Source organism: Ceratotherium simum, chromosome 35 (assembly GCF_057802395.1).
Source record: "Ceratotherium simum simum isolate JZ-2026a chromosome 35, ASM5780239v1, whole genome shotgun sequence".
NCBI classification, from domain to species: Eukaryota; Metazoa; Chordata; class Mammalia; order Perissodactyla; family Rhinocerotidae; genus Ceratotherium; species Ceratotherium simum.
The window spans coordinates 4,833,248-4,859,646 of record NC_141934.1 but is presented as its reverse complement, the minus strand read 5'-3'; the positions used below and the strand labels follow the sequence as shown (position 1 = coordinate 4,859,646).

Below are 26,399 nucleotides of genomic sequence, written 5' to 3'. Positions count from 1 at the left end.
CTGGACTTTTATTTTTGGGGAGGTTTCTGATTACTGTTTCATTCTCTTTATTTGTGATTGGTCTATTCAGATTCTCTATTTCTTCTTGATTCAGTTTTGGAAGGTTGTATGATTCTAAGAATTTATCCATTTCTTCTAGATTCATTAGAGGGACTCAATAGCAGAATAGACGATACAGAAGAACAGATCAAGCTGGATGAAAGCCATCAGGAAATCACCCAAGCTGCACAGATAAAAGAAAAAAGAATTAAGAAGAACAAGAACAGGGACCTTGGGACAACATCAAGTGCACTAACATTCATATTATAGATGTTCCAGAAGGAGAAGAGAGAGACAAAGTGGCAGAGAATCTATTTGAAGAAATAATAGCTGAAAATTTTCCTAACCTAAGGAAGGAAACAGATATCCAGGTACAGGAAGCACAGAGAGCACCAAACAAGATAAATCCAAAAAGGCCCACACCAAGACATATTATAACTAAAATGTCAAGAATTAAAGATAAAGAGAGAATCCCAAAAGCCACAAGAGAAAGGTAACAAGTTACATACAAAGGAAACCCCATAAGGCTATCAGCTGACTTCTCAGCAGAAACCTTACAAGCTAGAAGGGAGTGGCACAATATATTTAAAGTGCTGAAAGGAAAAAACCTACAGCAAAGAATACTCTACCCAGCAAGGTTATCATTCAGAATGGAAGGAGAGATAAAGAGTTTCCCAAACAGGCAAAAATTAAAGGAGCTTATCACCAAGAAACTAGTCTTACAAAAAATGCTAAAGAGACTTATTTAAGTAATAAAGAGAAGACCACAAACAGGAAGAAGAAAATTATCACAAAAAAGGCAATAAAATCACAGGTAAAGGCAAAAATACAGTAAAGGTAGCAGATCAACCACCTATAAAGAAAATATGAAGGTCAAAAGACAAAAGTACTAAAATTACCTATTTCCATGAAAAGAGGGTAAGGGAAACACACACAAAAAGAGGTTAGATATGATATCAAAAACATAAAATGTGGAAGGAGAGGAGTAAAAGGGTAGAGCTTTTAGAAAGAGGTCAAACTAAAGAGAACATCAACTTAATATAGATTACTATATAATAGGTTTCTATATATGAACCTCATGCATGTAATCACCAACCAGAAACCTACAATAAATACACAAAAAATTAAGAGAAATGAACCCAAACATAATACTAAAGAAAGCCATCAAACCACAGGGAAGAGAGCAAGAGAAGAAGAAAGGAACAGAGAAGAACTACTAAAACACCCAGACAAAAAGGAACAAAATGGGAATAAGCACATACTTATTAATAGCTACTTTACACATCAGTGGACTAAATGCTCCAATCAAAAGGCACAGGGTGGCTGATTGGATAGAAAAACAAGACCCATATATATGCTGCATTCAAGAGACACACTTTAGACCTAAAGACACTCACAAACTGAAAGTGAAGGGATGGAAAAAGATACTCCATGCAAATGGCAATGAAGACAAAGCTGAGGTAGCAATTCATATATCAGACAAAGTAGACTTTAAAACAAAACTGTAACAAGAGACAAAGAAGGTCACTACATACGGATAAAGGGAACAATCCAACAAGAGCATATTACACTTCTAAATATCTATGCACCCAACGTAGGAAGACCTAAATATATAAAGCAATAATTAACAGACATAAAAGGAGAAATAGACAGTGACACAATAACAGTAGGGGAACTTAACACTACACTTACACTGATAGATCATCCAAACAGAAGATCAATAAGGAAACAGTGGCCTTAAACAACACATTAGCCCAGATGGACTTAGTAGATATATATAGAACAGTCCATCCAAAAACCACAGAATACACATTCTTTTCAAATGCACATGGAACATTCTCCAAGACTGATCACATATTAGGCCACAAAATAAGTCTCAATAAATTTAAGAAGATTGAAATTATACCAAGCACCTTTTCTGACCACAACACTATGAAACTAGAAATCAACTACAGGAAGAAAATCAGAATAATCACAAATATGTGGAGATTAAACAAAATGCTACTGAACAACGATTGGGTCAATGAAGAAATGAAAGGAGAAATCAAAAAATACCTGGAGACAAGTGAAAATGAAAATATGGCATTCCAAAATTCATAGGATACAGCAAAAGCAGTTCTATGAGGGAAGTTCATAGCAATACAGGCCTACTTCCACAAACAAGAAAAATCTCAAATAAACAATCTAACAGGGCACCTAAAGGAACCAGAAAAAGAAGAACAAACAAAGCCCAAAATCAGCAAAAGGAAGGAAATAATAAAAATCAGAGCAGAAATAAATGAAATACAAGCTGAAACAACAATAGAAAAACCAATGAATCCAAGAGCTAGTTCTTTGAAAAGTTAAACAAAATTGACAAACCTTTAGCTAGACTCACCAAGAAAAAGAGAGAGAAGGCTCAAATAAATTAAAACAGAAATGAAAGAGGAGAAATTATAATGGACACCTCAGAAACACAAAAGATATTAAGAGAATACTACAAAAAGCTATATGCCAACAAATTGGATAATCTAGAGGAAATGGATAAATTCTCAGAATCATACAACCTTCCAAAACTGAATTAAGAATAAATAGAGAATTTGAATAGACCAATCACCGGTAAGGAGATTGAAACAGTAATCAAAAACCTCCCCAAAAATAAAAGTCCAGGACCAGACAGCTTCTCTCAAGACTTTTACCAAACATTCAAAGAAGATTTAATACCTATCCTTCTCAGACTATTCCAAAAACTGGAGGAAAATGGAACACTTCCTAACACATTCTACAAGGCCAGCCTCACCGTGATACCAAAGCCAAACAAGGACAATACTAGAAAAGGAAAATTAAAGGTCAATATCACTGATGAACATTGATGCAAAAATCCTCAACAAAATATTGGCAAACCAAATACAGCAACACATTAAAAAGATCATACACTATGATCCAGTGGGATTTATACCAGGACACAGGGATAGTTCAACATCCACAAATCGATCAATGTGACACACCACATCAACAGAACGAGGAAGAAAAACCACATGATCATCTCAATAGATGCATATAAAACATTTGACAAGATCCAACATCCATTTATGGGTATAGAAGGAAAGTACCTCAACATAATAAAGGCCATATATGACAAACCCACAGCCAACATCATACTCAATGGGGAAAAACTGAAAGCCATTCCTCTGATAACAGCAACAAGAAAAGGGTGCCCACTCTCGCCACTCTTATTCAACATAGTACTGGAGGTTTTGGCCAGAGCAATTAGGAAAGAAAAAGGAATAAAAGGAATCCAAATAGGCAACAAAGTGAAAGTCTCGCTATTTACATACGACATGATTTTATATATAGGGAAACATACAGAATCCATCGTAAAACAGTGCAATCCCAATCAGAATCCCAATGACATTCTTCATGGAAATATAAGACAGAATACTAAAATTTATATGGGGCAACAAAAGACCCCAAATAGATAAAGCAATCCTGAGAAAAACAACAAAGCTGGAGGCATCACAATCCCTGACTTTAAAACATACTACAAAGCAATAGTAATCAAAACAGCATAGTACTGGTAAAAAAAAACAGACACACAGATCAATGGAACAGAATTGAAAGCCCAGAAATAAAACCACACATCAATGGACAGCTCTTCTTGACAAAGGATCTAAGAACATATGATGGAGAAAGGAAAGTTTCTTCAATGAATGGTCCTTCGAAAACTAGAGAGCCACATGTAAAAGAATGAAAGTAGATAATTTTCTTTCGCCGTACACAAAAAGTAACTCAAAATAGATTAAATAATTGAAGGCAAGACCTGAAACTATAAAACCCCTGGAAGAAAATATAGGCAGTACACTCTTTGACACTGGTCATAGAGGGGTCTTTTGAAATTCTATGTCTACTCAGAAAAGGGAAACAAAAGAAAAAATAAACAAGTGGGACTTCATCAGACTAAAGAGCTTCTGCAAGGCAAATGAAACCAGGATCAAAACGCAGACAACCCATGAGATGGGAGAAAATATTTGCAAATCATATATCCAACAAGGAGTTAATCTCCACAATATATAAAGAACTCATACAACTGAACAACAAAAAAACAAACAACCTGATCAAAAGATGGGCAGAGGATATGAATAGATAGTTTTCCAAGGAAGATATACAGATGGCCAATAGGCACATGAAAAGATGTTCAACATCACTAATCATCAGGGAAATGCAAATCAAAACCACACTAAGATATCACCTTACACCCATTAGAATGGTTATAATCACCAAGACAAAAAATAACAAATGTTGGAGAGGATGTGGAGAAAAGGGAACTCTCATTGACTGCTGGTGGGAACGCAAACTGGTGCAGCCTCTATGGAAAACAGTATGGAGATTCCTCAAAAAATTAAAAATACAAATACCTTATGATCCAGCTATCCCACAACTGGGTATTTATCCAAAGAACCTGAAATAAACAATCCAAAGAGGCTTATGCACCCTTATGTTCATTACAGCATTATTCACTATAGCCAAGAAGTTGCAGCAACCCAAGTGTCCATAGACTGATGACTGGACAAAGAAAATGTGGTATATATATATACCATGGAATACTACTCAGCCATAAAAGAAAGACAAAATCATCCCTTTTGCAACAACATGGATGGACTTGGGGGGTATTATGTTAAGCGAAATATGCCAGACAGATAAAGACAAACACCACACGATTTCACTCATATGTGTAAGACAAACTAACACACAGACATAGAGAACAGTTTGGTGGTTACCAGGGAGAAGGGGGTTGGGGGTGGGCACAAAGGGTGAAGGGACGCATTTATATGGTGACTGACAAATAATAGTGTACAACTAAAAGTTCACAATGTTATAAACTATTATGAAATCAATAAAAAAAAACAAACAACAACCCAAGTCAAACATGGACAAAGAATTTGAATAGATATTTCGCCAATGAAGACAAACAGCCAATAATGAGCTGAGAAGATGCTCAACACCACTCATCACTAGGACAACGCTAACCAAAATCACAATGAGATACCACCTCACATCCATGAGGATGGCTATAGTCAAACGACAGAAGATAACGAGCATTGGTGAGGATGTGGAGAAAATGGAACCCCTGTGCACTGATGGAAGGAATGTAAAATGGTGCAGCCACCATGGAAAACAGTACTGTGGTTCCTCAAAAAATTAAACAGAATTACCAGATGGTTCAGCATTTCCTTTTCTGGGTATATACCTCCCAGAAATGGAAAGTAGGGTCTCCAAAAGATATTCGCATATCCATGTTCATAGCAGCATTATTTTCAATAGCCAAGAGGTGGTGGCAACCCAAGTGTCCATCATCAGAGAAATGGAAAAACAAAATATGGTCTATCCATACAATGGAATATTATTCGGCCTTAAAAAGGAAAGAAATTCTGACACATGCTACAATGTGGATGAAGCTTGAAGACACTATGCTAAGTGAAATAAGTCAGTCATAAAAAGACAAATACTGTGTGATTCCACTTATCTAGGTACCTAGAGGAGTCAAATTCATAGAAACAGAAAGTACAGGGGGGTGGCTAGGGGCTGGGAGGAGGGGGAAATGAGGAATTGTTGTTTAATGGGTACAGAGTTTCAGTTTTACAAGATGAAAAAGTTCTGGAGATCCATTACAACCATGGGAACATACTTAACACTACTGAACTGTACACTTTAAATACTTAAGAGGGTAAATTTTATGTTATGTGTATTTTACCATAATTCCAAAAAAAAAGATTTAAAAAAAAAAAAAGCATCAGCGTTTCAGTCCAGGAAACCACCCTCCGGTTCTGCCCTGTAAGCCCACGTCTTAGTCACCTGCCCTCCCCCTGGGCTGGCAGAGGCCAGAGCCCACATTAGCTGTGAGCCAGGGGAAGCACCGAGGCCCCCTTCTGTGAACAGGGTGATGATTCCAGCTGCCCGGCCTCCCAGTGCTGCTATGACAATGACATGGAAGCCTCAAAAAGCACAACAACCCACACACCACGAGTTATGTACAAGGTAGGAGAGACAGAATCCCATCTTATCCACATTCCAGGTGTCAACAAGCAATGCTCCCGGTTACCAACTCAGACACAGAGTCCAGGGTCAGAACCAGCCAAATCCCTCCGAGCCATGCTGGGAAGTGACAGGCTGGCCTGGGGGGCGGCCAGTGGGGCGCTGAGGGAGGGAGCCAGTCCAAGCCTGAGGCAGAGTCTGGAGCCCGCACATGGCAGACAAGAGGCCCTGCTGACTCCTGTTTGGATCCTCTGACGTGGAAGGGCCGGGGGCTGCCTGCTGACCAAGGTGAAGGCTTCAAGGGTCCTCTCCATTCAGCATCATGAGAATGCTGCCGGGGGCAGGGTTTACACCCACACGAGGGTGATCACAGGAACCATCTCCATTGACAGGGGAGTGGGTCAGAGAGGTGGGGTAGGGTGGGGAGAGCATTTACGCAGATCCACTGGAAACTAAAAGACTGGGCAGCGATTACACCATACAAGAAAAACAAAACCAAACCCTGTGGACAGGGAATCCTGGGATGAAAAACAGCCAATGACATATACGTTAGGTGGGTAAATTTCTTGTCTCTGTTTTCTAAACAACACAGCAGGAAAATACTAACAATTTAGAACCATCCCCAGGATGAGGGGCAGTCTTTAGGCCTCTGCCCCATGGGGTGGAAGGTGGCTCAGCTGTTTATTTGGAAATGGAAGCAGAGAAGAACCGCCTCAGCTCTCATCTGGACCAGAGTTTCTGACCGCCAGATCTTGTGGGAGGCAGGGTCTGTTTTCACAGATGTCTGATGAGAGATGTGTTGCTTCAGGAGGCGGGTGTGGTGGAGACCACAGGAAGTGAAAGGCATGGCTGGTGTCCTGAGGGAGACATAGAAACAGGCCTTAGGTAGGGACTCCTGCTGGCATAACCAGGGGCGATCTGGACATCAAAGTCAATAACAGCAGTAACGATTACAGCCTGTTGAATCACACAATGACCCCCAAGTCCATGTTGATATACACAAATAAATAAAAGAGAAAAGTCTTCCTTACCACAGAGTGCTCGCTAATAAATGCAAGAGTGATGACATCAGAAAATCATCTCTTGGCAACCAACCTATTAATAACTGATCTGGCTGAGGATCATCAAGGGATGCTAACACTAGTGATAACTGCATAGTCTCAGTATATTTTCCCACTAAAACCACTTTGTTAATTAATTTAGGCACAAAGTACTTATTTAACTTTACAGCAGGAAAACCTGGCCAATACCCCTTAGCCCAGTGATCAAGCTAATGTCCCCAGTGATGGGCTACAGACACCCTGGGCCACGGCTGCAGTGCTCCTTCCAACAACACCCAACCTGGGCCTAATCCTGAGGAAACACCCGAGAACACACACCCAGGCTGCACGCTTTACAGGCATCAAGGTCAGGAAAGCCTGAGGGACAGTTCCAGACTGATGGAGACTAGAGAGACAACTGCACGCAGCAAGTGGAACCTGCAGTGGGTCCCAGCCAGGTAGTGGGCATTAGTGGGGTAGCTGGTGAATCCCGAGTGGGTCTGAGGATCAGATGGTGGCCTGGTAGCAATACTAACCCCCTGATTTGGATAGAAGTACTGTGGTTATGAAGCACACTGCACTCTCTTTTAGGAAATACACTCTGAAATGTTAAGAGGTTATGGGGCATCATGTCTATAACTTACTCCACTGGCCCAGAAAGAAACCTATGCAGATAAACAGAGAGAGGATGAAACAATTCTGAAATTTGGGTGAAGGGTCTCTGTAAGTTCTTTATATTGTGTGTAGCAGCTTTTCATAACTCTGAAATTATGTTGAAACAAGCAAACAATATCCGGGCCAAAAAACCACTTGGCAGCTGAAGTCTGCCTTGGAGAGGGCGTGAACCTGGCCCCCCACCAAGTCCTCCTCCTCACCCGCAGCATCAGCAACGCCTGGGCAGCCTCTCCCCACTTCTGTGCCCCCCACCACTCTCCTCCTGTCACTTCCCTTTCCTTGGGGACATCTGTTCACACGGGAATTTGAGTGATGACATGGCACGTGCCAGCAGAATTGTGGTGGGCAGTACCTGCAGGAAAGAGCCCACCTGCATCCTCCCAGGGAGGCGGTGGGCCAGCGAGGTTCAGGAGGGGTCAGAGGAACACAGGTGGCAGCTGCCAGCGCAGGAGGGTCTCCTGGGGACAGCTGGCCCAGAGGCCCCAGGTTTAGGGCTCAGCAAGGCCCCAGTTCACCCTCGGGCTGAGGCTGGCTGCACACTCCCCTCCTGCACAGCCCAGCCTCAGTCCTGCCTGCTCAGACAGGCACAAAAGGCTCTTCACCCCAGGGCCTCTGGTTCAGGACAAGACCTGGTGCTGGAGCCCACACAGATGCCGACTATTCTCAGTTCTCCACAGGTCGACCTTCTACCGCCTGCCTACAAGTCCTTTCTCTCCAGAACCATGGGCCCAGAGCCATCAATCAGCTCTCAGCTTCGTGTCCCCCGCCACCCTGCTCACTGCCTCCATATGAGGCTTGGGTGCCGCGTGTGATGAGGGCTGCTCCAGGCAGAACACAGCCCGTTCCCACACCAGAGCCAGGCCTCCTCAATGTGACCACAGGACCGGACTGCGCGGGGGACGGCCCCTAAAAGCCAAAACACAGAGGCCTCCCTCACCCCGCCCTCCAGTCTCTGCTAGGGCAGCTGACGCTGGGGAATATCGGGTATAAGAAAAATCAGGGAGCCCTGGACACACAGTGGCATCACTGTCCCCATAAGCAACGCCCACTGACTGAGCCACTGCCTGGGCCAGGCAGCGCACGGAAGGGGCTACTGTGCCCAACCCCGCGCGGGGCACAGATTGCCGCCAGAGCCCGCCCGGGACCCGCCCCGCCCCGAGGACACGTGCACGTCATGCCCCGGCCCCTCCGGCCCCGCCCTGAGGACGCGTGCACGTCAGGCCCCGCCCCCGGCCTCCCCGGCCCCGCCCCCGGACGCCCGAGCCCCGCCCCTCGCTCCCCCTCCCTCTGTCGTTCCTGCGGACCCGGCTGAGGCGGCGCTTGGGGGCCCCGAGCTGAGGCGCCAGGTGAGTCCGCGGCGGGCGGCGGGCCCGGGACGGGGTGGGCAAGCTGCTGGGGACGGGCCGGGGTCGCCCGGGGGCGGCGGACGGGAGGGGCGGTGCGGGGTCTGAGGGTGCGGGGGCCTCCACCGGGGAACCCCATTCCCCACCCACCGCCTCCCCACCCGGGTCCCCTCCGCCTTGCTGGGACCGGCAGACCGCACACCGTTAGTCGAGGTGGGGTCCCCACCCTTAGACCCCAGGGTTCGGGCAAGCGGCTTCGGGGGTGGGGGCCAGGTTCTGCCCAGAGCAGCCTCGCGGCGCTCGGGGTGAGGGGGAGCTGGGGCCGGCTCTGCGGCAGGCGGCGCCAGGATCCTAGGGGACGCTGCGCCCCCTGAATTAATCAAGGAGCTTCTAAAGTTCTGCAGAACCAGCCAGAATCCCTGGGACTTTTATAGGGATGCGAATGCCGTAGTGGGGGTTGGAGTAAGGCGTGTCCTCAGGATGGGCGACACCTCCCCTTCAGCGCTGCAGTCCCCCTTAGCGGGTGGAGCCCCCCCCAGTGTGCACGGGGAAATCCTGTAGTCCCTCAGGGCCTCCAGTCTCCCCACCCACACCCCACGCGCCCGACGAGTGTGCCCCCTGGACCCTGCTTCTTTCTGCCCTGCTCCCCGTTAAATTCTCTGGGGAGGAAAATAAAAAACCAAACAAATTCTCCCGGGGGGAGAAACCTTGAGTCTAATTAGCGTTTAACCTTCTCATTAACTCGTTTCTTATAATCTTCCCGGCCAGCGTTGATGGAGGCAAGAAGGCACCTAGGATTTGGGCAGGTGGGGTTCAGGGGGAGCAGTGAGCATGGAGTGGGGCACACTCCACCTTTGGTTGAGGCCCCCTCTGCACAGGTGGTTGGCTTCCCCTCTCAGACCAGCAAAGGGGGGGATTTAACCCATCTAGGTGAGACCCCCTGGAGGGGAGACAGATTGTGCCTCTCCTGATCTCACTCCCCCCGCCCCCCGGCCCTATTGCTGGGTTCTCTGAAGCCTGGACCCTAATTGCTGGTCTGTGTCACCCCCACGACCACCCAGGCACGCTCTCTCCTGTGAAGGTGCTGAGTCAGGCCAGGCCCTCAGGCCCCTGCCTGGCCCAACCAGCCCTCTGCTGCCCCCCTGCGGCCATGCAGAGAAAGCTGCCCATCGCCGCCTGGCTGTCCCACTACTGCGTGCAGGTGCTGAAGATGGACTTCATCGCCAGGTTCTTGGTGGGATTCATGGCCATTCCCCAGGTGCCAGCCTATGCTGAAGGGCCCTGACTCCTGCCCCAAGTGAGATGTCTGTCCCTGCTGCCTGCCACATGCCCTGCACATGGCCTCACCCCACTCCGGGCCTCAGCACCTGCCCAGAAGCAGAGTAGAAATGCATAGTATCCCCTCCAGACAAGCAAGGATCCCAGGGTTCCAGGCCCGTGGGTCCAAGAAGCCTTGGTTTACAATCTAGAGCCTGTGACTGCCTTTGGGCAGACACATGCCCATGTACCTGCTCTTGTCACACTTGTCACACGCAGGCACCCAGCGAGTTCTGGTTGCCTGATGGGGCAGCGGGATGACTCACTGCAGCCTTAAGAATGCTTTCTCAGACTCACACTCTCACAGAAGCTCACAGGCCTTTGTGCTCCCGCAGGTGGCACCCGGGGCCCCAGTTGGGTGTGGGGAGAAAAGAGGTCCCCTGATCACTGCAGGTCAATCCCATGGATAGTAGAGGGTGAGTGTTTACCCTGCCTGTGTGCGCAGGTGTGCCCAAAGTACCCAGTGGACACACAGACCCCTGTGCTCAGACGTCTACACCAGGGACCCCATGGGCGTGCCACCTGCCTCCTGGGTGCACATCCCTCTCTCCCCAACAGTACGGCCTCTACTCTGCCTTCATGGGTGCTTCCTGCATTTCTTCCCGGGCACCTCCCGGGATGTGACTCTGGGCCCCATGGCCATCATGTCCTTCCTAGTCCCCTTCTGCACCATCCATGAGCCCGCCTGTGCTGTGCTGCTGGCCTTCCTGTGGGGCTGCATGCAGTTAGCCATGGGCTCCTGCGCTTGGGTAAGACTCTCGGGCCTTCCTGCTGTGGTGGGGGCTGCGATTCTGCTCTTCCTGGGGACCCGAGGCATCTGCCTGCTGGGGATGCCCCTGCCCCCAGTGTTTCCTTCTTTGCCTTCCAAGGGCTGTCCCTGTGTGTGTGTGCACGCACGTGTGTGTGTGTGTTGGGCGGGATGTGCCCTCAGCCCTACCCCATTCTGCTTAGAGGCCAGGACACTTGGAGAGGTGCCCAGGGCCTCAGAGCCTAGCCTCCCTTTCCTGCTCTCAGGACAGGGCATGTTACCCACCACCTTACCTCCAATCCCACCCACACTCCCTCTCCTGGCCCACGTCCACCTGTGTCCTTTGGGATGGGGCAGAGCTGTGACCAACTCGGTATTTCCTCCTGGCCGGCCAGGGTTCCTGCTGGCCTTATCTCCTGCCCTGTCAGCCATTAAAGGTTTCACTTCTACTGCTGCCATCACCATGAGCTTCGGGCAGACGAAGGTAGGCTTGCTAGTGGGCACCAGGGCACCTGCAGGGTAGCAGGACCAAGGCCGGGTCCTGATATGTGTGGCCAGTTGATGTCTTGCTGTTCCAGTGCTTGAAGCATGTGGTGGTCACATGGGTCCATGAATAAAATGACCCCTCGGGGGAGATGTTGGCGGAGGGTCAGATTCTACATCAGGTCATTTGGGGACCGGTAGTCACAGCCCCCGCTCTGGGTGGAGTGTCCCCAGTGTGCTTGGTTCCCTCACAGAGTGTTTCTGTTCTGCTGCCTCTACTGCACGCTCAGCCAGCAGCCTTCACAGGTCCCGAGCATCCTGCCAGATTTCCACAAGCAAATCATTCCCCCACGCTCATGTAGCTAGAGGATTTCATTTTTATGTTTTTTTCCAATTTCTGTCGACTATTTTCAAATGCCATGCTTCTTTATATTTCTGTTTACACATCTATGAGAAGTGCTAGATCAATGATCACCGGTTATCTGAGGACGTCACTTCTTCTCCTTTCACTGGGTTGAAGTTCCTGGGGGGCAGGAGCTGTTTTTCTCCGGCCGTGGCCGCCCAGCGTGTGCTTGGTATAAAGTGGGTCAGCGCTTGGGTGGGTGTGCAGGATGGACCCGAGCTGCATTGTATAAATGAAGCTGTGGGGCCCCTGCCCGGTGACTGGTGTCCCCACCCGGGCCTCTCCAAGGCCTGGTTCCCGCGGCAAGGCTCTGCTCCAGGCTGGCCTGTGACAGTCTTCCCAGACGGAGGGCAGTGAGCAGATCAAGGGCAGGAGACGTGTGTGTGAGAATCAGGTGGCTGACACTTCTTCCCTCTTACTCTGTGCTGGGACTGGATCCAACACTGTCCCCGTGCTTAATTCTACCACACCCGTGGGAGGCAGGTTTCTCATCATCTCCATCTAGAGAGGAGGAAACCTCTCAGAAAGCTGTGGGTGAATGTGATTTATATATTATGTACACACACACGTCAGGGGAAGCTTGGCAAATGCTGTTTCATGGGAAGGCCTGCCTTTATTCTGGAAACAACATCCTTCCTTTTTAGTGTCAAGAATGTTCCTTGACATGATCATAATGCATGTAGAGGGTAGCTTCTTTATGTATTCATACTTGGTGACCCTGGGCCCCCTAAGTCAGGAAACCTTGACTGGGTCATGACAGCCCCAGGCTGGGGTGGGGGTGGGTCCTCCTGACCTGCCCAGGACAGAAGTGGAGGAGGCGCAGGTTGGAGGTGTCACCTGGCTAAGCAGCGGGGACTTCTGTGGCTCCAGCACCTCAGGCACCTCAGCCCTGGTGAGCGGTGTGCGCCCAGGGGAGTGTATTGTCAGTGATGGTCACGTGAACTGAAGGGGGACAAAGATTGGTGTCAAGAACAGGAACACACCTTTGTGACAAATCCGAATGTGTTTGTATTTGTGTTTGATCACTCGTGGAAAGTACATTAAAGCCTGATGAATTTTAATGACACGTGCCCTGAAATATCACTGCAAAAGTACTGAGTTTTTCATGATCCTTTGTTACCGTGCCTGCTGGTTGTGCTGATCCACATTTATGTCTATTATCTAATGTACAATTTAGGATTAGATTCAGGGTCAACACATAGCCTTTTACAAACACTATTGGATTCTTTTCAGTTTTATCCTTAAGGCATCTGTCACTTCTGGAATCCGCTCCAGCCATGAGGAGGAGAGTCACTCCAAGGCCTATGAAACGGAATCTTCAGAAGATTTTAGTTTTAAAACTGGGAACTTAGAAGATTCCATTCTTCATGATTGCAAAGTATTTGTTTCTTAATATTTTAGTTTTTCTCAAACTAATGCTTTAGAAAGAGATGTCCATTGGGCTGTTTGACTTCTGAGGTCATCTTTGGGGTGGAGCAGTGATAAATGTGGGTCCACTCTCATACTCAGGGTACAGATCCCTGTGACCCAAATCTTACACTTGTTTCCCATTTGATGACTTCCCTGTGTTCCCCTCCCCCTGAGTGATGATGATTCTTTTTGACACTTGTGAATATGTTATTTAAACCTTAGATGCCTTTTTTCTTCAAATTAAAACATGGAAATCCTCATGAATATTTCAGGATGTGCTGGTACCTAGAACGTTAACGAATAGAATTCCTCTGGGTTTTCGTTGCCCTAGTTCAGATCCTTTGAAGAGAGTGAACAAGATTCTGTGCTCCCTTCTGGGGGTTACTTTCTATGTTGATGATGCACAATGCAGTCTGTTAATCATCGTCACAGCTTTAGTGAGATATGGTTCACATACAAGTCACACTTGAAGGTGTGAAATTCAGTGTTTCTTAGTATATTCACAGAGTTGTGCAACATCACCACAGTCGATTCTGGAAGCTTTCCATCATCCCTCCAAGAGAAACACCTTCCTCGTTAGGAGACAGTCCTATTTCCCCTAACCCCCACTAGGCAAACACAAATTCACTTTCTATTTCTATGGATTGGCCCATTTTGAACATTCCATATCAGTGGAATCATATGATGTGTGACCTTCTGTGTCCGCCTTCTTTCACTCAGCATAATGGTGTCAAGGTCCATCCATGTTGTGGCATGGGTGAGCCCTTCATTGATTCTGATGCTGAATAATATCCACTGTGTGGCTGTAGCACAGGGTATTTCTCCTTTCCTCGGTTGAGGGACATTTGGGTGCTGTCCACGTTTCAACTATTATGAATATTGCTGTTGTGAACATTCCTGTACAGGTTTTTGCGTGGACATCTGCTTTCATTTCTTTTGTGTGTATACCTAGGAGTGGGATTGCTGGGTCACATGGTAACGCTCTGTTTCACTATTTCAATACCCAGAACACTGTTTTCCAAAGTGACTGCACCATTTTACATTCCTGCCAGCAATGTGTGAGGGTTCCAGCTTTTCTACATCTGCACCAACACTTATCATCTGTCTCTTTGATTACAGCCATCCTGTGGGTGTGAAATGATAGCTCCCTGTGGTTTTGATTGGTATTTCTCTGATGGCTAATGATGTTGACATCTTTTCGTGTGCTCAATGGCCATTTGTATACCTTCTTTGGAGAAGTGTCTGTTCCGCTCATTGGCCCATTTTTAAATTGGGTTATTTGTCTTTTTATAACTGAGTTGACATAGTCTTTTATATATTCTAGGTCTGTTTCTTGTCAGGTGTATGAGTTGCAACTTTTTCTCTGTATTGTGGATTGTCTTTTTACATTCTTAATGGTGTCCTTTGAATCCCAAAAGTTTTGCATCTTGGTGATGTTTAACTTATCCATAATAGAGTCTTACTAGTCGGAAATGATTTAGACATTAAATAGTATCCTCATCAGTATTTTCTTTATACACATTAAAGGCCAAATGTGAAAGGGTTAGGGAAAGATTTGAATTAGTTCATTTGAAGATTTGCCGTGGATCCGACAGAACTCATCAGGGAAGATATCATTTCCCTGTTCAAATATTTCTTCCTTTTAATGTTCATGGGGTCAATAATTATAGCCCTTCTCTCATTTCTGATGTTACTAATTTCTGTTTCTCTCTTTTTATCTTAGTTAGCCAGGCTTTAGGTTTATCCATTTTTTTCATCTTTTTTAAGAACTAGTTTTGTTTTTGTTGATTTTTCTATTTATTTCCCATTTTCAGTGTCATTCATTTCTGCTGTAATTTTTATTATTTCCTCTCTTTGTTTGTTTTAGGCTTACTTTCTTCTTGTTCCTCTAGCTTAGATTATTGTTTCAGATCTTTCTTGTTTCTAATCTGTGGATTCAGTGCTATAAATTTCCCTCTGGGTACTGCTTTCACTGCGTTCCACGCATTTTGATAAGCTGTATGTTCATTTTCATTTAGTGGAAAATATTTGCAATTTCTCTTGAGACTGCTTTTTGTGATCCATGTTTTGTTTACTCTCCAAATATTTTGGGATTTTCCAGCTATCTTTCTGTTTTTGTTTCCTACTTGAAAGTCCGTTTTGGTCTGAGAACATACTTTATCTGATTTCTATTGTTTTAAATTTGCTGAGGTGTGGGCTTTTTTAAGCCAGAATGTGGGCTGTCTGGTGAATGTTTCACGTGAGCTTTTGAAGACTGTATTCTTTGTTGGATGCAGTGTTTTATAAATGTGAATCAGATCCAGTTGATGGTGAACTCTTCAGATCGTCTTTACTGGTTTTCTCCTGCTGCATCTATCAGTTCCTGAGAGAGCAGTGTTTCCTGCTGTAGTGGTGGATTTGTCTATTTCTGTGTCTGTCCACTATGATAGTGGATTTGTCTATGTCTCCGTGCAGTTTTATCAATTTTTCCTTACATGTTTTGATGTTCCTCTGTTAGATGCATGTATGTTGAGGACTGTTATGTCTTCTTGGAGAATTGACCCCTTAACATTATGGAATACTTTTCTTTGTCCCAGAGAATTTTCCTTGTTCTGAAGTCAGCTTTGTCTGAAATTAATACAGCTCCTCTAGCTTTCTTTGGATGTGTGTTCCTGGCTGATCTTGTTCTGTCCTTTAATTCTAACCTCTCTCTGTGTTTATAATGAAGATGGGTTTCTTGTGGACAGCATGTGGTTCCTTCTTATTGTTTTAATGTCATCTGATGAAATCTGTCTCTTAATGGCTGTATTTAGAACATTTCTATTTAAAGTGAGGATTGGTATAGTTTGATTAATAGCCACCACATTTGCAACTGTTTCTATCCATTGCTTTTGATGTTTCTTTTTTTGTCTTGCACTGTTTAAATTATTTTTTGTCGTCTCTGGTTTTAATTGAGCATTTTGTATGATTCCTTTTTTCTTTTCTTTTAGCATATCAATTATACTTCTTTTAAAGTTTTTAAAATTTACAGAGCTTACAATATAAATTTACAACTAACTCTCAGTTCACTTTGAAATAACACTGTTTCTTCGTGGTTAGTGCAGGTCCCTTATAACAGAGTCTTCCCAGTGCGTCCCTCCCATCCCTTATAAAACAGCTCTCCTGCATTTCCCTTATCCATGAACTATTATCACTAAAGGTATTTTTACAATTAGTACTTTGAACAAAATCTGTTAGATCAGTTAAGAATAAGAAAAATAAAAACTGAACGCTGTTTTATTTTACCTTCCTTTTATTCCGTCTCTAAGTTCTACACATCCATCAGCTTAGTTTCTCCTGTGGGTTGGGAAAACCCAGCCCTCATCCCATTTCAGGAGGAGGTGGGACACATCTTCTTAGACGGTTTGGCTAGGTTTTTGCATTTTAACATCATTCTGGAGGCGTGTTCTGATGGTGGAACAACTGATGCTGCCAAGAGCATTTCCAGGAGGTCCCGGGGCTGAAGGGGCTGCCGGCCGCCCTGAAGGGGTCCCACGGCGGGATGCGCTCTCTGGACAGGGGTCGCCTGCTCCCTCGGCCCCAGCCTGCCCCCTCCACCCCTGCCTAGAAGCCCCCAAGGTGAGGAGACAGACTTGAACCCCCTGCCCGCGGCACCTTATGTCTTCTGGTCAGAGTCCGAATCCGCGTCCAAACCCTCCTCTGCCTCTGGGACCCCTGCAGGACGCCCAGCGGCCGCCACCGCCCCCGCCTCCTGCTCTTCATTCTCCTCAGACCTTTCACAGGGACCCCTCATGGTTACACCCATTTCGCAGTCACAGACGCTGAGGCTGGGACTGAGCCAGGCCCCTCCTAGAGCACATCCAGGGGTGTTGGCTGGCCCGCCGGCTGCATGGACCAGTCGAATGTGCCTTGCAGTGAACAGGCGCCCCCCCCACCCCACCCCGCAGCCAGTACAGATGCACTCTCCCCGGGGTGGGGGGGAGTCGCCCTGGCAACCCCGTGTTGTTGGTGCGGTGGAAACTAACACTGGCCTACACAGACCTTGACCCCGCTCCTGGTCAGGGTACAGAAGGGCGCGAGCCATGGGCCAGGCGCAGGGCTGGACGCCTCGCGGGCGCTTGTTCCCCTGCCATCCTGCGTGGGTCCAGCATCGCCCCCTTCCGCGGACTGGGGACCCTGCCTGAATCCAAAGCTGGGCTTTAGTCGCTGTGCTTGGGGAGTGGGGCAGCTCTGCCCGGCATCGCACAGGAGGGGCTGGGAACCTCGCCACCCTCCTTTCTGGAGCCACAGTCACGCCCCCACTCTGTGGGCCCCAGTTCTCTCTCAGGCTCCCGCGTTGCATATGCGGCTTCCTCCTCCAGGAACATTCCTCCCCAGCTGTGCTTGTAGAACTTCAGAATCTGCAGGTGTCAGCTCAGAGGTCCCTTCTTCCTGAAGCTCTTGTTGGCCCCTCCTCTGAGCTCCTGCCACCGCCATGCACCCTCTCAAAGTACCTATAACACCTGTCATCCCCTCAGCCCCCAAGGAAGTGAGGCCAAAGGGCAGGGGAGAGGGGCTGCTCCTCTCTGAGCCCCAGGGCCAGGCAGAGGGAGTCTGGAGAGGAAGGGAGACCCAGGGCAGCTGGGGGTGGGGACTGAGCCCAGGGCGGGGATGGGGCTGGGTCCTGCCCCCAGTGGGAGTGTCCCTTTACCAGCTGCTGGCCTGGCCTGGCCTGGGTGCCTGCTTTTCCTCCTGTTCAGCTGGGGCTGCAGCTGCTCTGCTGACCCTGCTCCCCAGCAGCCAGCAGGAGCTGAGAGCATGGGCTCCCAAGGGGCCGCGACAGGCTGGGGGCTTCTGGATTACAAACTGAGAAGTAGGTGATGACCAGGAACTAGGGGGTGGGCACCCCACAGAGGCTGCTGCAGCTTGGGGTCATAGTCTCCGTGGTGGGGTAAGAGAGTGGCTCCTGGGCAGGTTGGCTGGAGGGACCGTGACTGGTCCTGCTGGGCTGAGGGTGGGGGTGTGACTCCTCAGGGGCTGGACTGGTGGCAGTGGAGGGGGCGGGTTGGGACAGGGTGGGAGCAGAAGGAAGGATTTCTATCTGTCTAGAGGCAGCAGGTGCAAGAGCAAGCCGCGTGCTCATGTCCTCCTGTGTGCCCACCTGCCTCCTTTCCTGGGCCTTGTCCCCAGCCCCATGTTGGGCTCTGGGCACAGAGCAGAATGGATCTCACTGCCCAGGAGGCCCTGGGAGGGGCAGGAGGTAGTCCCTGACTCCTGCGAGAGCTGGAGCCCTGGGGCCCCTGAGAAAGACCACAGTGGTGGCTGGGTCAGGGGAGCCTTTAAAAAGGGAGCTGGGGGTGGCCGGGGCAGGGGAGGGTGAAGGCTGGGGTAGGAGGTGGTGGTGGGCATCTGGGTCTGAGAGCATTGGCTCTCCGATGCATGGCCGGGGCTTCTGGCCTGTGCAGGGTGTTTGGGGTGGAAATGAGGCTGGAGAAGAGGCGGGGCCCCTGAACGCTGTGCTGGGAGCCTACAGGGTGTAGGGGCTGAGTGGGTGGGACCCAGCTCTGCCACTGCTCACCATGTGCCGGGGACACACCACACTGCCCATCACCTCCTCCCAGGTGGGCCCTCCTCAGCACAAAAGGCTACCAGGAGCGCTACCTGGACCCCACATTTCCATCATCACCAAACTCAAAGGGGTTTCCGTGACCCAGATCAAGAATATGGGGAACTGGCTGTAGGACGTGGCCAACTTCGTGAAGTTACCACAGGTGGGTGCCTTGGTGCTGCTGCCAGGTGCTGACACCTCTGACACCACCCTTGCAGCGAGTGTGTGCAAGAGGGGCACGTGATGCCAGAGGGGGTGCTGGCGCTGTCACAGGGCCGGGCTCAGGAAGGGCCTGACAGAGGAGTGGCCCTGGACAGGGATCTCAGGGATGTGTAAAAAGTTTCCAGGTGGACAAGGGGACAGGTCAGGAGGCCAGGCCAGAGGTACTGCATCCACAAAGGCTGCACCCAGAAGCGTGGGGGGTCTAGGAACTCCAGGCTTGAGCTTGAGGGAGGGGTGGAGGGGCAGGGGGCCTGGAACTCCTAAGTGCTCTCCTTCCTCTCTGCGATGTGGGTCCTCCTCTACCCTTCCCATCCTGTATTTCTGGCCTCTTCTCCCTCCACCCAGATCCTCTACAGCCCCAGTTTCCACCTCTGTTCTGTTGATGTCCCAGTTGTAGCCCCGGTGACCACCTGCCCCGAGCACAGCTGCCTCCTGATGCGCACCCAACACGTCCGAGGTGAAACCCTCTCCCTCTCCCAGTGCGGCCTCTTTCCATCCACTGAGGGCCATGCTTCTACCAGGACCAAAGCTGGACCCGGCTCCACACCTCCCTGCCCCTCCTCCTGTCCATTCCGTCTCCTGACCGGTCTCCCTGCTGCCCCCGCTGTGCCTGTGTTCTGCTTGTGGGCCCCCAGGTGCGCTCCATGCAGCAGCCAGGCTGAGCCCTCACAGGTGACACCATCAGAGCCTGCCAGCCCTTGCTTTCCACCCTGGGAAGGCTCCCTCTCCATGATGGTGGCCACCAAGTCCCTGCAGATCCTGACCACTGCCAGACCCCTGCCCTTTGCCCAGCCCTCCCCTCCTCTTCCCTGGTGTGCATCCCCCCACACAGAGCTGTCACACACAGCACACAGGTGCCAGCCACCTTTCCCTGCAACTACCCTGCCTTTGTCCCAGGCAGAGCTCACCACCTGCTCCCCTGGCCCCCAGCCATGTGTACAATCAGTGGTCCACTCCCCACCAGCCTGGACGGGAGCCCGGCCCAGTTTGGCTCTGGGTCTTCAGTGCCTAGAAGCAGGAGGCTCTTGGAAAATCTGGTTGAGTGAGTGAGAGTGAATATGAGAAGAAAACTTGCCTCAGAGAGGCGGACAGGGGCTCAGAAATGGCCAGAATCCCAGCCAGCCTCCCACCTCTGCCTCAACTTGCCTCACTGGAGGCATTTTCCTGGGGCACAGGGTTGATGACTGGATGGGCCAGGACCCCTTCCCTCACAGACCCGGCTGCCAGCTTCTGGCCTCTCCCACTGACCGGGGGGCTGCTCGCCCTCCCACCTCTGACTGCCTCGTTTTATTTGCACCCTTCAGCTTTCCCATGTGCCCCCAGACTCAGGGAACCCTGGGGGCTAAGAGGAGGAGGGGCATGTCCCTGCAGAATGCAGGGCTGGGTCACAGAGGGGAGACACCTCCTGGGCCTGGAAAACGCTGCTCTCTCACCACCTCAGCACCCTCCATCCCACTGTGAACCGCTGGGCTGACGAGGACTGTCCTGAGGGGAGACGGGGACGCACAGCCATGGTAACTGTGGGCCTGTCTTCCAGCACCTCCACTGGGATGGCGGTTCAAGGGGCCATCCCAGGGCACTGGGTGGCTCCCACATGGAGGCACTGTGGTGCCTTAGTGTGTCTTCTTTCTGCCAACAGCCCCCTGCCCACTCCCTCCCCAGCCCCTGTGGAGACTTGAGGGCCTGGAGTTTGTCTTGTTTTCAAGGCATAAAAACAGGCCAGTGTGTGGAGTTCAATGGGACCCACAGGACCTGTGAGATCCGGGGCTGGTGCCTCGTGGAGAGCGACGCTATGCCCGTTTAAGTGTCCCTGACACCCAGGGCAGGTCCCAGGACCAGCAGAGCCTGCCCCTGACCTCCCCCACCTGCAGGAAGCCCCTGCTGCTCCAGGCTGAGAATCTCATGCTGTTCGTCAAAAACACTGTCACCTTCAGCAAGTTCAACTGCTCCAGGTCAGCATGGTGGGTCCTGGCTGCCCAGATCCTCCTTGTCCCCTGCCTGGCCCGACCTCCTGGCCTCACCTCTTCTCAGGTCCAATGCCTTGGAGAACTGGGACGCCACCTATTTCAAGCGCTGCTGCTGTGACCCAGGCTTCAGCCCCACTGCCCAGTGGTCCCCATTGGGGACCTCCTGGCCACAGCTGGAGGGGTCTGTGAGGACCTGGTGTTGCTGGTGGCTCTGTGGGGGACAGGGTTCTGGGAGGGCTCAGGGAGAGGGTCCCTGCCCGTGCGCTGGTGGAGCAGTGATGCGCTGTGTTTAGGGCGAGGCTCTGGGCATCCACGTCCACTGGGATTGTGACCTGGACGCTGGGGGCTCTCACTGCAGCCCCATAACTCCTTCCAGCTGCAGGAGAGGAGCTGTGACTTCAGGTGCGGCCCCACTGCCCGCCTGCTGCTCCTCAGCCAGGTGCCCCTCCACCTGTCCTCCTGTGGCGGCCGGGACAGACCCCAGCCTGGCCCGTCCCTCTGGATGCTCTGCTGTGTGTGGAGGGCTCCCCAGGGCAGGAGGGGGTGCTCTCAGCTCCAGGTCCCCCAGCACAGGCTCCGTCCAGCTCCCTCCTGAGCCCTTCAGCCTCCACCCTGGGTGTCCCCACACCCCTGCTGCAGCTGGGACCCCCTCGCCCTCTGCCCCTCCCACACTCCATCCTGCTTCCAGCATTGCCCTCCACAGATCAGGGGGCTTTCCTTACTTTTCCCCTAAGGTTTTATCTAAAAAATTACAAGAATCTATAGTACGATGAAAACCCATATAGCCTTCATCTGGGTTCATCAGCGCTTTCTTTTTTTTTTTTTTCCATTTTGCCTCATTTGCTCTCTGTCTCCCTCTGTAGAGTGAGCCGGATATATGTAGATAGATTTCACAGGAAACTGTTGGGAAGTAAGTGGCAGATATCTGGACACTTACCCTCTCAACGCTGTCCTGAGAATGAGGACCTTCCTTGGGTGACCACTGGCCTCCTGTCACACTCAGGAAATCTAACATTGGCAGATAAATCTAATATGCACATTTCCCCAGCTGTACCAATAATAGTCCTAAATCATTTTATTTTCCGATCCAGGATGCACTCAACGATCTTGTGTTGCATGTATTGTCCTGTCTTTGAGTCTCCTAAGCAGACACCCCATTCTCCTGTCACCTCATGTGACCTCGTCACCCTCATGCATACGTGCGCACAGCCACCAGGCCTGGAGGTGATGCCCCTGACACTGCTCGCTGGGCCCGGCCTGGCCTTGTGTCGCTGACCTCCCCAGCCCTTTGCAGCTGTGTGGGGCTGGACCCCACCCACGCCCTGCTCCCCTCACCCTGTGCTCTTGCCCGCCCTACCTCTCTGCTTAGAACTCCTTCCTGACCCCTGGGAAACCAGCCCAAGAGTCTCCCAGCAGGAAGACTTCCTTGGTTCCTAGGAGAGAGTGAGTGCTCCTCTCTGGACCCCACAGCCCCGGGCCTGACCCCCACCGCCTCCACCCTCAGTGCCAGTGTCTGTTTAGAGACCCTTCTGTTGCTGTCCCCTCAGCACAGCAGGCAGGGAGCTTCTGAGAGGCAGGTCCCAGCTTGCTTGTCCTCTGTGTCCTCAGCAATGACACAGGGCTGAGACCCAGGACTCGGGCTGGGGGTGAAGGAGTCAATGGATGGGTAAGACCAGGCCTGTGAGGGCCAGTCCAGCCCAGGAGTGGGCAGAGCAGGTCACTAGACCCTCTCCTGCCCCCAGGACAGCCGCTCACTGGTGGGATGCCTCAGGAGTGGAGGCCCAGAGCCTGCTCAAGCTGTATGGGATCCTCTTTGACATCCATGTCACTGTTGGGTTGGGGCCATGGCAGGGTGCATGAGGCAGGGGGGAGGGCAGGGATGGGGCTACAGCCACAGCCAGAGAGGCTCAGCCTCAGGCAGGGAAGTTCGGGCTCATCCCCACAACCCTCACTCTGGGCACCAGAGTGGCTTGGCTGGGTGTGATGAGTCTGGCCAACGTGGCTCCCTCTGGCTGCTGGCAAGCGTGTGCCCCCCGAGTGCACCCGAGCCCCTGTGCTGACATGAGTCTCAGGGTGAGGGCTGGGGAGGCAGCGGGATGGCAGGGTGGGGGCCAGGACATGGGTCTGCCCTGCCTCTCCCAGCTCATCTTCTCCTGTGACCTGCTGCTGTTGGACGTGGATGGGGAAGCCCATTTCCCCTGGAGGACCAAGTCTGAGGAGGGGAGCTGCGGGCCTGCCTGGACCCTGGGCCACACTTTGGAGGATGGTGGCTGGAACCGTGGCCTGCCGTCCTCATCTGCAGGCAAAGGCCCCGAAGGGCACTGCCAACGCCGAGCAGAGCCGGCTTCCCCACCCCCACACCCGGCTGCCCAAGTGCCTTAGAGGGGCCCCGCACCTGTCCCACCGCTGCTGCTGGGAGCTGGACACCGTCTCCAGGGTAGCCCTGGCACCGACTCACTGGCCCATTCCTGAGGCCTGTAGCCTTTCTCTGCTGGTTGGGGTTTGGGGGCTGGGAAGGGTTGGGGCCCTGCCTTGGGGACTCATGGATGAAGCCCTTAGCAGGACCAGGGCAGGGGGTGGGGGGAAAACTCCACCCTTCAGCTCCCAGACTGGCCTTCCGCCTACTCTAGCCTCGGCAGTGTGCTGCCTGGGGATCACAGAAACTAGTTTTGTATAGAGACCTGCAGGGGAACACGACACAAGGCGCTGGTCCGGTGGGGCTTCTGCTGGCTCTGGTCTGGAAAACATTCTTCCAGCCTGTGTCCAGTGTTCCCAGCAGCTCCCTGCTCACCAGCTGTCCCCACACTGGCTGTGGTCGACTCCAGCATTGCCTGCCTCCCAGCCCTCCTCCCCCTGCCAGCACTCCCCTCACAGTAGAGCCCCTCCCCTCTCAGCGGCCCTACATGGGGGTCTGTGCAGCCAGAGTCCAAGGCAAGGGAGAAAGAAGCCGACAAGAGGAGTTGTCTCAGCTGCTCTGGGGCTGGGCTCCTAGGGCAGGTCCCCTCCCAGCTCTGGGCCTTATCCATGGAGTGAGGAATGCGGTGGGCAGATGATCTGATGCCTTAGGACCCCAGGCAAGGGCACAGGCACCTCTTGGGCCCAAACCTGCTCAGCTTGTGAGGACCAGCCTCTTCGCAGTAGCAGCCCTTGGGCTGTGGAGGGCTGGGTGGAGGCGGGAGGGGCTGAGCTGGTGGGCATGGGGTCCTTTAGGACCTTCTATATGTCTCCTTGGTGACCCCAGCTCACTGCCCAGGAACCTGCTCACCAGGCTTCCTGGGAGCCCTGAGTGGGGAGGCTGTATATCTGGACACATATGTCACTCTGCTCAAGGTCACACCTGAGAACGTGTCTGGGCAGCTGCCCACCCCAGCCTGAGGCAACTGCATGAGGATCCCGCTCTGACCAAGACCCCAGGTGGAGCCCAGGGGCTGGAAAGAATGTCCCTAACAGAGGACATGGAAGCCTCCAGCAGGCTGGCCTGGGTCTGGTACTGGAATCCTCCCGGGGTCCTGAGTCCTGCCTGCTGGAGAATTTCCCTGTGCCCCCGGGACCACGGTCAGGAGGGGAGTGATGCAGGCTGCAGGAGCCCAGCCCTCTCTTGGTCCAGGGAGAGGCAGGGATTTGGAGTACCCACCCCAGGGAGACAAGGGGTGGCATTCTCTTGGGTCCCTGGTGACCAGGGGCATGCAGGCAGCTTGCTGGTGGAGAGACATGGGCCAGGTTGGGGAGGGCCATGGCTGGGGCTCAGGCTGGGCAGCATCTGGAATCATCTGGCACCTGGAGCCCCAGCAAAGCCTGCTCCTCTCAATCCCCAGAGCTGTGTCCATGGGAGGCGAGTACAGAAGGGCCAGGGTGAGAGAACACGGCCCTGAGCCTGCTTATTGGAGCGGGGTCACGGGTACCTGGTTGTCCTTGGGGCCCAGAGAAAGCTGAGGTCAAGGCTGCAGAGAGCCGAAGAGTAAAGCTGCCAGAGCCAGCAGCTTCCTGTGTGGCCCTTACAGGCAGGAACAGGGAGAGGGAGGCGTCTATGGTAGACATAGTGTGGTCTTGGGGAGACCAGTGGGGTTGCAGGGTGGGCCTGGGGACCCCCAGGTCTGGGGCCCCCCTGCCACCAGAGGTGTGGAAGGTACCTGGATCAGGCCCAGGCGCTTGTGCCCCGACCTGCACTTGTGTGTCCCAATTCGAGCCTTTATCACAAAGCCCTGAGGGGCGGGCAGGGAGAGAGGCAGCTGGGGAGCTGCGGGCAGCCCTGAGCTTGGAAACTGTTGCTGCCTCAGTCTGCACGTGGGTGTGCACCCCCAGGGGAGCCGTGTGGGCCTGTGGGCCTGTGCCTGAGAGATGCGTGTACCCCGGTGACTGGGCCTCTGCATCCTGGGGACTCAAGGCACATGTCCTGCTCTCTGGGAGCCCTGGGAAACCGAGGGAACCCCAGAACTCCACTGCCCTTTCTAGGTGGCCTCCTTTGGGTCCAGGCTCTGCTCTCTGGATCTGCCCCCAAGGGGACGTGTGGCGAGCCTGGGAGGGAGCCTATCCCCGCCCTGTCAGGGACACTTCTGTGCCCGATGTGTGTAGCTCCCCTCTGAGCTGGGCAGAGGGCATGGCCTGAAAGCAGGACCCCGGGACACAGGCCTGGCCATGTCCCTGACCCTGGGCTGTCCCAGGGCTGGTAACTCCCGCTTACAGAACCTCAGTACCTTTGCTGTGGATTGCAGACAATCACTTGTTTCCCAGAGGTAGGGAAGGCCTCAGTGCCACAAAGACGCCACAGTGGATACGGAAACAGGCCTCCTAGCTGGCCAAGCAGTTATTATTGTGGATCTCTGGGGCTGGGAGCCTCTTGCCTGCCTGCCCTACTCCACCTGCCCAGGTAGCTGGAGTTGGTCATAAACTGGAAGGCACTGGGCAGAGTCAACCACACCAGCACTGGCCATGGCCCACTGCGAAGGACTCCAAGCTCGGCACCCGGGTTAAGGTCCTGAGGATCTGAGGACCCCTGGCATGGGCAGGCCTGCAAACCTGAGCTGCTCTGGATAGAAGGGCCTGCCAGCCCCTCTGGTCTCCTAAGGAAGTGGGGAGGGGTGAGCAGGCCTCAGCGGTCCTCGTGGACTGGTGGGCTGCTCCATGTGTCCGGGCTCCTGGTCCAGTTCCCGCTGGTTCTTGCTGTGCCGGATGCC

General features: G+C 51.6%; 2 long non-coding RNA genes and 1 pseudogene across 3 annotated transcripts; 2 read left to right on the top strand and 1 right to left on the bottom strand.

Moving 5' to 3' along the window:
* LOC147912425 (uncharacterized) overlaps nucleotides 1–17,533 on the bottom strand; it is a 176,540-nt pseudogene extending 159,007 nt beyond the window's left edge.
* Nucleotides 9,225–13,730, top strand: LOC147912426 (uncharacterized). Its single transcript, XR_015549939.1, has 2 exons — nucleotides 9,225–11,658; nucleotides 13,294–13,730. It is a non-coding gene; the product is annotated as an uncharacterized LOC147912426 (long non-coding RNA).
* A 1,318-nt stretch (nucleotides 17,534–18,851) lies between the features above and the next one.
* On the top strand, nucleotides 18,852–23,103 carry LOC106800227 (uncharacterized). 2 transcript variants are annotated; one of them, XR_015549941.1, is made up of 4 exons: nucleotides 18,852–19,199; nucleotides 19,604–19,715; nucleotides 20,700–21,210; nucleotides 21,290–23,103. It is a non-coding gene; the product is annotated as an uncharacterized LOC106800227 (long non-coding RNA). The 2 variants fall into 2 exon arrangements; XR_015549940.1 differs by having other exon boundaries at nucleotides 18,852–19,715.
* Nucleotides 23,104–26,399: the final 3,296 nt, after the last annotated feature.